Source organism: Neofelis nebulosa, chromosome 17, assembly GCF_028018385.1.
Source record: "Neofelis nebulosa isolate mNeoNeb1 chromosome 17, mNeoNeb1.pri, whole genome shotgun sequence".
Taxonomy (NCBI): Eukaryota; Metazoa; Chordata; class Mammalia; order Carnivora; family Felidae; genus Neofelis; species Neofelis nebulosa.
In genome coordinates, this window is record NC_080798.1 from 46,877,974 (window position 1) to 46,891,225 (window position 13,252).

Below are 13,252 nucleotides of genomic sequence, written 5' to 3' on the forward strand. Positions count from 1 at the left end.
TGCATGTGATTACTTCATTATGGAGCCTTTCATTGACTTGGCTGCACTGTGCTGATGAACTGAGACTGGGGACAAGAGCTCATAATTGAGGGAAATAAATTCCCATCACAGGCCTGGCTGCAGCCAGGAGTCAGCATCCCCCCCTCTGTGTGTGTGATGGGGGTGGGGGTGCGTGCAGGTGTTCACGCCTTCCCTGCACGCTTCTCCCCTTCTGTCCTTCTCTTCAGAACCTCACGGGCTTTGGCTGTAGGCCCACTGAGCAGTCTCTTTGCAGACCTGCCTCTGTTTCCCCTGCGTGGAGCTGCTCTTCCAGTAGCAGGCCTCTTGCACTTGGACGTTAACCCTCTTTTCATGCTCTCCCCGGGACTGGAACCACTGAACCTCCATCAGTCCCGTCACACACCTGTTCTACCTCTCACTTAGTCGTCACCCTTGTGCATTTGTTTGTTCACCTTCATCTCTGTGCTCTCCGTTAGATCTCTGTGAAGGCAGAGGAGGGCAGGCCCTGCTGCTGCCCTTCTTAATTGACATCCCGTTTCATTCATCTGGGAGATGAGGCAGGGGAGGGGGTGGGGCAGAGTTTTCCCAGGCAGGTCCCCTTGCAGCCCGTCCGCCAGACACGAAGCCAGACCTGATACCAGCGCCATGAGTGCGCAGCAGCATCTCAAGGAGCAAATTCAGCAACCAGAGTCCTTTGCATTCCACTAAACCAAAAACCACACAACCAGCCACATGGTTTAACCACCACACACACACACAAATGTTGTACTGCGATGCATTTTCTCGAAACCAGGAAATGAGTGGCTCGGGTCACCAGAGCATCTGAAGTTGGTCATTACTAATCAGTTGTTTACAGCAAAGAGATTTGTTTTCTCTCCCCCAGTGTTTTCTAGGCCTTCAAAACATTTCCTGGAATCTTGACTGAAGTCCGTGTGTGCTGTGGGCTGGTGATACACATAATGGCTGGGCTGGGGAGGCAGGTTGCCTCAGTTACAAAGAAGCATGGGTGGAGTGAAGGCAGAGTAGAAAAGAAGTAGAGAGCCCTCACTTGACACCTTCTGACCTCAGCCGGTGGAGCTGAATGCTAGAGAGCCAGGACTGAAATTGCAGTCACTTTAGATTATTTGGAGCGAGGAGAGGCAGGGAAAAAAGGGTCTGTTGACTACAGGAAGCTGAATTCTTCCTCCACTGAAAAGCTTATTAGTGGAAGGGGAAAAAGCAATTACTTGGCTTTTGCTGGTTCTCTGCAGCAGGGACCAGGGGCTGCACCGGCCCCTTGGACCTCACCCTGATCTAGAAGCTCTCTGATGGGCTCTGCTCCCAGCCATTCGGGAGGAATCCTTTTGGGACACCCCCTTTCCAGAAAGAGCAAGAAGGGAGAGAGGGAGAAAGCAGGAACGAGAGAGCATACGTGTGTTTATGTGTGTAAGGATGAAAGAGCGAGGTGGGCGGGCTGCATTGCGCCAGAGCCATGGCTCGTTCTGTCTTTAAACGTGACGGTTTTATTTTGGGTACCACGTTGCCACTGGGCAGGAAGTTAACAGGATACCACTTGCCTAAATACACGGATATCTGGGTTCTTAGGAGATGGTTTTCGGTTTGTTGAGGTCTTGGCGAGCCCATTTTTATCCTTGCTATTATGTCTTTTGTCTCAGAATGTCAAGAAAAACTAGGTCTTGCTCTGAGCAGCTGTACCACTTGCCTCAACGTCAGAGCTTTTCCATGGGACTTTGTTGGTTTCTTTGCCCGGCTGGCCATTGGAGCAGCATGTGACCACCTGTCCCCTTCATCCTCCTTTGGATTTCCTCGCCCTGGGGACATCCAGCCCCCCACCCCTCTCCAGGTCCTGGTCTCCTGGTCTACAGAATCAAAGTGCTTGTTGTCCGCTCCCCCAAATCCCTCAAAACAAAGGCCGGTCCCTCTGATGACTGAGTTTCTGCAAACAGCCAGTATCTCTCTCTCCTAAATCTGTTTGCGTGCTTCTCTTCCATACTTGTCACCAGAATTTTCCAGTAGGTGAGTCAATTCATAGACTCTCTTCAGACAGAAATTGACCTTTCCCCCACCTGCCATCGTAGATGCTGAATTTAAAGATGCAAACTTTTTTTTTTTTTTTTTGGAAAGTTGCTCTTTGATGACTGTCTAAATCCTCTTATTTCCCCTCCTCTTCTTACTTTTTGTATTTAAAATTGTTGCTTGGTAAGTGAGAACTCATTCACTTTTTCTCTTCCTAATCATTGGGCAGTCTCATCTTCAAGATTGTATTGCCTTTTAACTAGTTTTTTCATTGCTTCTTACCTTCCTTGCCATCATTCTTGGCCTTACAAAGTGAAGCAAAACCATTGACTTGTTGCAGGCTTTACTTCCATATTCTGTCTCTGCCCGGGGTTCATATTCCCTTAGAAAGAGTTGTCTGCTTCTGGAAGTGTGGGGACAGTTCCGACGTAAGGTATTCCCTGACAAGAGCTTCTAGTAATTTTTCCAGGTGCAGCATGTACACAGAACAGTGTAGACATCCAAAATTATTTCCATAAAGTATGACTGTGTGCTGTCAGTTTCTCCAGATCCCTTATTCCTAACTGTCCCAAGTACCAGTTACTTTCTGCTCAGATCCTTGATGACCTTCTCATCTCATGGAGATGTTTTCTTTCTCTTTAGTTTCACGTATTGGTTGTTTTCAATTGTTCCCGCTATTAAAGAGTCTAGAATTTAAGTTCTTTTATTGAATCGTTTGTCTTGATGATTATGACTGCATTTTTGGGCTTTAAGATGCATTACACGGGGTGCCTGGGTGGCTTAGTCGTTTGAGTATCCGACTTCAGCTCAGGTCATGGTCTAGCGGTTCAGCCCTGCGTCGGGCTCTGTGCTGACAACTAAGAGCTTGGAGCCTCCTTCGGATTCTGTGTCTCCCTCTCTCTCTGCTCCTCCTCCGCTCATGCTCTGTCTCTCTCTGTCTCAAAAATAACAAATATAAACATTCAAAAAAATTTTTAAAGATACCATTACAGTGTTAACTTGGAGTGCGTAATGGACTGCATTCCCTTTCGGGGATACTAGCCTGTTCTTAGGTGGAAGACACCTCTCACAGGAGGGAAGGCTGAGTAGAGGGACCCAATCCTGAGACTGAGGGTAAAACACAGTTAGTAGCTCTGAAGATTTGGAGATGGGTTACCATAGCCAAAATCACCATGAAAGGGCTGGTGTGCTGCTGGTGGGGGTATTTTGTAATATCCAAAGTTTAAAAATGCAGAGGTTTTGTATTCAACCACTGGCATAACTTTGGAAGTTACTCAAAAAGAGGAGGAAGATCCAAGAATTTTCTTTCTCCCTTTGGGCACAGAAGAGCTGTGCAAGGTGCATGTTAAAAATGACAACTTAGCAGTCCCATCTGCTTTTTCTCACGTGGATGCAGGAAAGCTTTTGAACATAAACCCTTGGATTTTCTCTGTACCTCAGCTTCCTGCTTCACTTTCCTTGCAGTTTCCGAGGAAATGTTAGCACAAACATGCTGCTGCTGCTGCCTGGTTGTTTCAGACTGAAGTGTGCTTGGGGACTTGATGGTTTTGGAGAATGGCCCAGTTTTTTACTTTCCAAGTGTAGACACATCCTTAAATGTCTCAGGTGTGACCGTAAATGCTTCTGGCAGAGGCAGGCCCTTCTCCACTTGTACCAGGCAATGTATGCGTGGTAGGCACCTAAAGACCCAGGCCTGGGCCATCTCCAGGGTTCATAAGTGTCGGTAGCATTAGACTCTGCAGCTGGCAGTGCCGTTAACACCTGCGGTGACCTTTGTGCACGTGCAGGTCTGTCCAAGGAAGAACAGGTTTAGCCGGTGCTTTCTTGGGTGCCGGGTTGCCTGAAGTTGGCCTGACGTCTGTTTCCTGCATTTGGTTTGGAAAGTGTCAGCCTTTGTTTGTGCTTTATTTTTATGAATCAGCTTGTTTTACCAGCTGTGCACATAAGTGGCTGATGATCATGCAAAGTGAAGTTCACTGACAGGCAGTCCATCACTCTCCTGTCCTCGGGTGGGAGCACACTACTATTTCTGCAAGCACCCTGTGCTTCACAGGGGCCAAGGCTGATTTCTCAATAGGCTGCAGGCCCTTTGGACACTGTGAGCATTAAGATTGAGGCCATCAACAGGCTGGGAATTCAGCCCCTCATTCGTTTTGGTCTGTGACTTAGACTCCTGGAGTCATGGCTTCGTATTGTCTTGATGGTGTGCTGTTTGTTTTGATGGCCAGGAACAAGATACTTACCTGTTTGTCTTTCAGTTTTCTTTTTTGCATATCTTCGCCCCAAATATTCCATCATTCCTTTGGACACTGTCAAATCACATCTCCCCACTGTCATAAACACCTTGGGCCTGTCCAGCCACCCTTCTGCCTTTCGTTTCCTTGCTGTCATTCCTGTACAGATAGCATCCTTCAGCGTTTGACATTCCCAGTACAAGAGCCATCCCACAAGGTCTCACTTACACCCATTAGGTTCTAATCACCATCATCTAATACCACTCCTGGTACATCCTGTTCGTTTCCCACACACCTTCATTTGTATATAGATGCTTAAGTACACTTACAAGCCTTCCTTGACATTTTTTTCACTCGTGTATTTCCAACATTTTCCAATTAAAAATAAATAGGAATTTGTTTTTTTCTTTCTTTCTTTCTTTTTTTTTTTTTTTTTTTTTTTTTTTTTTTTGCTTTAAGCATAAGATCTCTCCCTGACAAGCCAAGTGAGTTTCAACTCAGAAGGGTGGTTTCAGTCTTTTTAGTGGAAACTGTTAATTTTTTTTTATTTACACTCTTTCTATCACTCATGTGTGTTTATCTATCCTGTCTTCTCCTCTCCAGCCATGGAAGCCTGGCAGTGTTTATTTCAAGCAGAGTGTTACTGAAAGACAGATGCTTGTAGGGACTGCTTATGTCTCACACCTGGAATGGTAAAAAGCTTTCAGGCAGATCTGTTTGGGTGAAAAATGTCCTTTTCTGTAGAGGAGGGGGACTAGGAGGGAAGTGGGACCTCCCCGCCTCATCCCATGTGAGGATGTTCCCACTTCTGACTGTACTTCCAGATGCCTTAGATGGTGCTTCCAAGTCCACAAGATAGTCTGTTCCGAAGAGCAAACCTCTGAGTCCCCTTCTTCCTCCATCAAAGCCTTCCTCTTTTTACTAACCTTGGCTTTTTTCACCTTTGCCCATCAAATAGTCTGTTGTTAAGACCCTGTGACTTACTCTGTCCCCTCCCCCCGCTCATTCTCAGTAGCATACTGAGTTAGACTCATTATTTTCCTCTACTACTTTGTTTTTAACAGAGGGGGAAATAAAACACCCTTCTTGGTTTCAAGAACCTTCTATTTTGCATGCCTCTTCTTTCCAGAACATTCCAGTTTGGTGTGAGGTTAAACTGTGCAAAATACTGTTTGAAAGAAGGGAGAAAAAGAGAAAGGAACTTGTCAAAATGCATTTGTTAGATCATGTTTTAAATGAAGTACAATTGAAGGTAGTTTTTGTCCAAAGAAAGGAAAAACCCCTGCAAATCCGCTGAGCTCCCAGAGAGCGCGCCTCCTTTGTCGTCGCCCTGACATTGAAGTGTAATTTTTCATGGTTATTTGGACTGGAAAATGGGGGGGGGGGGGGAGAAGGGGAGAGATGGGTCTGCGATTATTTCCCATAAATGACAACACAATCCCATCACGCTCCGCTACAAACATGCTCAGGGAATTTGCCCTTTTTTACATTTCATGTGTGGAAGCAAAGCGCCAGTCCTGGCCCTGGAGAAATCAGGGGAGCTAATCCCTGCTGAATTCAGTTTCCTCAGAGTTCTGGGACAGAGCTGGATTTCCCGTGGAGTGTGGATTCCGAAACCATTTCAGGGTTGGGTTTGTGTTTTACAAACTGGAACTCACATTTTTCAGTTATTAAAAAAAAAAAAAGAAAGAAAGAAAAGAAAAGAAAAGAAAAGAAAAGAAAAGCAAGAAAGCAAACTCTTCCTGTGAATAGCCACCAGGCGAGTCAGCGGACATATTTAGTTCCGTTGTGCTCTGTCACCGCACATTGGCTTTTATCCTTTTCTGCGTTTCTGCAGGGGGCAGCCCAGGTGCTTTTGCTAAGAACACAGATAAATGGAACTTGTTGCAATCCTGGCTGTAGGCGGTTCCTCCCTTTTTCTCCTCCCTTGACCCCCACCCACCCCCTTAATTTTAGCGCGGTTTTGACAGACTGTTCCGATTGACCAAGTGGCCTCGCCCAGGAGAGGGAAAATGGCAGGACCTGTCCCTCGCCACACAACGGCAGCATTTTTCACTTTGTGCTCTGGCTTTCTGTGTGCCGTTTGCTTAGGAGAACAGCTCAAAGAGGGGAAATTTTCTCTGGGAGGCCTAAACAGGCCCTGGCAGCGATGGACCCATAAAACGTGCTCTCCTGTCAGTGCGCAAGGTGGAGGTGAAGTTAAGTAAGAAGCAAAGGGAGAGCCTCCCCCAGGCTTGCGTCCTTGTTGCTGCTGACCTTGCTCTACCCAGCAGGGGCTGCGCAGGGCTGCAGCATGCCCGGCCTCCCCAGCCTCCCTCCTGCCACACAATCCCCATTTTTCTTGTTTCTATAAACAGTGGCACGATCTTCAAATATACAAAAGCATAAATGGTCTCTATTCTCCAATTATTCATTTTAATAATACCCGGAGTTGCCTTCAGAGCGTTGATTCTTTTAGCCTGCTGCCAGAAGGCAGGGTCGTGGGGGCGGTGGCCAGGGAAACAGGGTCAAGGGTGGAGCAGTGAGGAGGCCGAGGTCCTCCAGCACTGGGTTTTCCTGCAGAGCTTCTCCTGAAGCCCCTCTTGAAAGGCTGGCTGGCCCCCCGCCACCTTCCAGGCTCTGTCCAGAAACTCCAGGCCCTGCGGCCCCAGGTGTATTTGGTAAGTGAACACCTAGTGGTCAAAAGAATTCTTGTGGGAAAATGATCACTTAAAGGATTTGTGCTCATCCCTGGGGGGAAAGGGAGTGTATCTCCAGTGGAGCGCATCCTCCACTTCCTCTACTGCTCACATCCCCCTTTGTCTCAGGGGAGTGACGTCCACGTGTAGAAATGTCACCTTTAGAAGGCAGTTTTGTTTAAAACAACCAGCTAGCGCTTTGGCCACATTATTTTTTAAAAAGGGACCAGGGTGGGCACATTCCCCGCAGCAGCACCAGGCTGTCCCCACCCCGATAGCTCTCCCCAGTTGGTAGAGAAGGGTCCTTGGCAGGATGGCCTGGCCTGGCTCGGAGCTTAGGGTGGTAAGCAAATGGATGATGTGAAGACAAGGGCCGCCAGGAGGGTGCTCTGTCCTTTACATCCTGTGCAAGGCAGGGACCTCAGGGAGGCCTGGGCAGGCAGGAGTGCGGGAGGCCCGTTTGCCCGTTGTCTGTGTGGGGAGCCTACTTTTCACCTTGGGCTCTGCTACTGCACTGGAGTTCTGATGTTGGCTGGAAAAGAAAGGGAATCTTCTCTTGAGAAGGTGAATAAATGAATGCTCCAGCCTCGAAGCCCCTGGGGGCCTGCTGTACCCCCTCACCCTCATTCTTTGCCCCTTTAAGCTTTCCTGCCTGGACTGTGATGGGTTATATTTCAAAATGTTGCACTTGCCAGTGTCAGTATGGATTTCTGGACCCTTCATCTGGTGATTTGGTATTTCCCTCAGTATCCTGTTAAGATGTAGAAAATGGAATGGACACATTTTGCCTGCAATTAAAAGTAATACTTAGGTGATTACCCACAAAGAACTTTGAAGGAGGTTTTACGCTTCCTGTTCCATGTGTCCGCATGAAAACATGCAGTCACCTTTATCAATACGCTAAGTATAAGGTGTGTTAAGAGAACGATATGCATTTGTGGTAAGCAAAACCACCTTGATCTAAGGGGGGAAATGTTCTGGGGCTGCGGTATTTGTCAACCAGAAAACCTCATCACTCGAAGCTGTGTCTTGTGCAGTTTCCAGCCACACCGTCAGGCCTGGAAAGATACCATTGGAATAAAACCATGGAATAAATGTTTGAGGAAATATGTTTGGGAATGATGCAGAATGGATTGCTGCATCCTGTATCTGGGTGTTCTGTGGATTTGGGAATAAGCCTGGGGCACATGGAGAATCACCTGCTGGTAGGCCCCGTGGTCACCATTCAGTGAGATCCCACTCACCAAAATGGCACAGAGGGAGAACGGCATAGTTAGGAACGTTGCTGCCATTTACCTCTTCTTCCTTGGCTTTGAGAGGCAAGACAAGACTAGGGGTGAAGAGCTGGGAGCAGCACGGTTGGATGTCCGTCAGCATTGTCAATCACATCCTGTTACAAGTTACTGTTTTAGCAGAATTTTAACATGCTAGATCTTATTAGAAACAAGTGGTGTAGACCTTAGCAGTCCTCTTTTACATAGTGGCATTTGATTTGACCTGTGTTTGCAAAAGAAAGCATGCATGTTCTGTAGAGTATATACAGCCAGTAGAGGTTTCTTGTGGATAACAAAAGGCCAAGAGGATTGGGTACGCTGGAGGGTTCTGCCCTTGTTTTCCAATTGTACCAACCAACCTTGCAAAAAGACAGCAGATTGGCCACAGTGTCCTACGCCGAGTCAATGGCCACAGGGTCCAGCACCTGCACACGAGTTACAGAAATAAGAAGACAAGACACAGTCATGGAGTCCCTCCTGCTCTCCGCCAAGAGAGATCCCAGCCTAAGTGGCTGCCACCTTCCGTGGTACTCCTGCTGGCCCTCATGTTGCAGGCCTTGCTTGCTTCGCGGTTGTCCTTGGTTAATTAGGTTGAAAGTGGAGAAAGGAAAAGCTTTAACCCTATCTTCAAAGTAGGCAGATTGGTTATTTTGTTTTTCAAAGAAGAGGTCCTATATACAATTAAAACTTGTTTCTGGTAAACCTCATTCCAGGAAAGATGAGCTTTTAACAAAAGGCTTTTGACAGCTGCAGGCTATTTCATTTTTTTTAATGCCGAATGAAAAATCAATACATTTTTCTGGGTTATACATATTCAGAACAGGCCTGATATTTCCATTATAATGGAAAGTGGGTGTCTGTGCACATCTCGCCTGTCAGAGCTGCACCACCGCATTTTCCAAGCCACTGCTAAATATTTCAAACCTGATTTGATTGTGGTTCATGACAGCTAATGTTTCTCAGCTCTTGAGCCTGCCGACAGGCAAATGCACTTTATTTCACCCCCACCCTCAAATATGGCTCACCCCAAAGAAAAAGGAAAGAACAGTTTCATTCTTCAGGGATCCCAGATTGTTGTATTATTTAAGTAACGTGATCGCCTGAGAGCCTTGGGTACAGACACCCTGATTCTTAGGAGAATTTCCAAAATTCTGTCACAGTGAGGCACTATTGGGAACTTTGTCAGGTTTGGGGGAAGGTTTGAATTGTTCTACATTATCCTGTTAAGAGTTAGGAACAGAGGGACTAGTCTTAGCCATTGATTGACTCCCCTTCCTTCAAGTCTGTAAGCAATTGGTAAAAAACACCCAGTGGACGCAGCTCCCGGCCCCAGTTATTTGGTGAACGGTATTGGTTTTGGGGGCAACTGGCAAGTTTTCTCGGGTATCACATTTGGGAAGTGCATGCGGCCGGGGTGAGTGCAGACTGTATGATGATGCCACCTCTGTGCTTGCTTCTGCCCGGTGCTCCTTTCACATACCCGTTTCCAGGTTGTTCATAAAATTGTTGCAAATCTCCACGGGGCTGCCACTTGGCACGCACACCTCCTCTGGGAGCAGGTTTCACCCTAAGCCGGGGAATCTCGCAGTCACCTTCGCCAACATGATACGTAGAAGGTGTGTTAAGACAACCGTTCGCATTTGTGGTAAGCAAAACCACCCTGACTGAAGGGGAACTTTCTGGAGCTGCAGCATCATCGCCTCAAAAACCTTAGCTGCCCCCAAGAACCCTTCCCTCTTAGAATATATGTAGCTGCTGAAATTCTTACACCTGAGGGCTCTGTCCTTAGCCAGGAGACATGAATGAGCAGGGCTGGGTTTGGCCCGAGTGCTAGTAAGTGCTGTCTGGGAGAAGCCATTGTCAAAAGGAGGTAGTGATGGAAATAGATTTTTTTTTAAAGACCTTCAGCCGATGGAGGCTGAAGTTTTATGTGGAGTTTGAAGGCAGAAGAGATACCAGGAAGACTTCGCAGTTATTCAAGATTTGCTTGTGTTTTCCTAGCCGTTTAACATGAAAATACATTCACATAGGAGGGGTGCCTCGGTTTGAGGGCCACTGTGGGGTGTATCCATCCAAGTCGCTTTCTGCTGTAGCGGGTTTAGAAGCACCTTCTCTGAAGTCTTCTGAAAAGCAGACGTTCTGTCTGGGTTGCGCTGGGCCTGCTGCCCCCTGGCAGGAATGGGGGTGGGGGGGCGCAGGGAGCAGAGATGACCTCCTTACCCAGGTCCTGGCTCTGCCCTTGAAAAAACATTCCTGGGGTGTTCTGCTTGGTTCTGAAATACCGCTAGACTCTTGGAGAATAGATGGTTTTGATTTGTCTGTTGCAGCCTTAAACATGGCAAAGTGGCTGCTGGGTATCTTAGAGAAGGGCAGCAACTTCGTCATCGGAGGGAAAGACAGGATTTTCCAGATAAAACCAGATCGTCAGCCCTTCAAGTCTTCACTTGTTCCCACCATCTGTCAGTAGCTGGTATTATATATATATTTAAAACATCGACGCCTGTAATGACCCCGGCCCTTTGCCACTGAGCTCACGGGTGGAAAATGCAATCTGTGATCTGTGAGAAACTGCCACCCCCTGCCCCCAACCCCATGCTCCGTCAATGCGTGGGTGTCAAATACACATTCCTAAAGGGAATACAGGCTGGATAACCAGTGCCAGCAGCGCGGAGTGTGGATACAGCTCTCTGTTAAAACGCTGGATGCCATCGTGCCCCTGGTCCCCCATGTGGTTCCAGTGCAGGGGGACGAGGTGAGGCCTGGGTCTTAGTGAGTGGGCTTTCTTTGGGCTTTCGTAACCAATCAAACAGACCCTGCCTGCAAAGCATTGTGGGTCTGAGCTGTCCAGACAAATTCGTACTTTGTATCTCTGTTTTTTAATCATTTTTCTGGCTTTATTGGTATTCAGAGCTCACAGTTTTCTGGTTACTGTCAGCCTGGGCTTTCATCCATTTTAAAGAGCTATTTTTCTTCTTGCTGTTGATGATGATGGTATAAAGACAGATGGTGTAACTGCTTATGAATGTCCTATTTTATTTCCCCAGGACCAGACAGTTCACTTGAAGACGTATATTATTTCCACATGCTCAGGTTGGGCGGCCCAGACGGTGTCTGCTTCCTGCAGCTAGCTGCCCTTCCTGGCCTCGCCATGCAGAGGGCGACACCTGTAGGTCATAGGTGGAACTGCAGTGAAGTGCCTGCTCAGCTGAATGGGACCTGGTTTTCCGCTGGGGGTGACACTGGTCCTCTTGCAAAGGAAGCTGTTTCCTAATAACTTCTTCGAGGAGTTTCTTAATCATTTCTTCTTCCACCAAGCATATAACAGCCTGTTAGTGAATGAGTGACAAATGATAGTAGGAGCTGAAAAAGCAGAGGATTTGATTTTTAAATCTTAAAAAAAAAAAGGTGGAGGGAGGAAAAGAGAAACAAAATAAGTTCCTGAATTAACCTCTGCCTTCTAGCTTCCCAGTGGAATTTAGCTGCCTTCACTTTTCTCCTTGTAGTAGGATAGGGAGGGAAGAAAGCAAAGAACTGAGGCTTAGAGAATGAGGGCTCCAGGAGTATTCACAAAGCACTGTGCGGTTTCCTTGTTCAGTGCATCAACAATGTGCTTATTCTTCACACCCTCTGTCTTCTGAATAAGATGTGTTTGGAGAGGCTAAAGAAGTGGGGTCAGTGCCAGAGTGACCGTGAGTTCTTAACTCTCTGCTTGGATGGCTGCAGCGCACATGATGGTGAGGAGAAGGGTGCTGGCCTTTGGAGGTGCCTCCCAGTGGGCAGATTCGTTCCTTCTTCTGTAGAGAAGCACTTCAGGCACTGTTCACCACATCAGGGTTTTGTCTATTTGCTAGATGTCAGATTGTCTACATCAAAGGTGAAGTGTGTGTGTGATGGAGAGGAGGGGCCATTCAGCCATCTCTTCATAATCAAATTTGATTAATGTCTACATTACTAGACATAGTTTGTATCACAGCATGTACTGGGACAAATGAGTATATTTTAAGAACCTTAGCTCCTTTGGGTAGACCCAATTTAAGATTGATTGACTGAATTCTAGTATCACCATTCAAAGATGAATTTTATAATCACAGTGTTGAACAGTTTTATCAAAAGTGTAAAAAAGTGCATTGGACATTCTGCCCGGACACAGTGCATCTGTCATACTGTGTAATTTACGTGTTATTCTCTAATAATGCTTGTATGTAAATTTTTTTCTCTCCTACACGATGTACAGTATTAATATGGCACTGTATATCAGATTGACTTCAAACCATGGTTGCTTGATTTTTCTCTGTTTGAACTAAGAGTGGGTATGGGGAGACTTGATGTTACCTTGCCTATGCAGTATGACCAAAGGAGACATGGAAATTACATAAGGAGGCCTATTATTTGCAGATGAAAATAAGCACTATCTTATTTCATTTGTGTTCCTCATGACTGCCTCATAAATGCCCTTTTGGTGGTAATGAAGAAATAATGTTCCCTGACTCCTCATTCAGTTTTCCATTCCTCGGACTTCCATTGTCTTTTTGGGAAGAATTAGGAAAATCTGACTCTAAACAGATACTTTCTTCCTCAAGTGCTTTATAAAGCTTCTGGGGTCAATTTACTTTTAATTCCTTTTACTTCCTTTGTGTGATGAAATTTAGAAGCTATTTTCTGGAGGTTTGGGGAAGGTAACACCTTGAAACATTGAAAAGCAGGGTCATGCCTCCAGGGACCTAGGGTGACCTTGGTCTGAGCCCCAAATCCAGTACCTAGTCCCTGTGCACCCAGTCTAGTGCCAACCCCAGTGATTAATGTGGGCAGCCAGGTTCTCATGTTTCTATACCTAGGAAGGTTTGCTCTTCAAAATCTGCTAATAATTTTGTCGTTCACCCACCTCCGTTTGCTTTGCCTGCCTTATTCATTCATTTAGCCTATTCTTTTTTTCTTTTTAAGTAATGTCTACACCCAACATGGGCTCGAACTCACGACCTCGAGATCCGGCTGCTCCACAGAGGGAGCCAGTCATGTGTCCCTCGTTTAATCCATTCTTAATGAATGTTTT

General features: G+C 46.6%; 1 protein-coding gene across 6 annotated transcripts in view; it reads left to right on the forward strand.

Moving 5' to 3' along the window:
* ZFHX3 (zinc finger homeobox 3) overlaps positions 1–13,252 on the forward strand; it is a 250,490-nt gene that overhangs the window by 189,872 nt on the left and 47,366 nt on the right. The gene's annotated exons all lie outside the window — the stretch shown is intronic.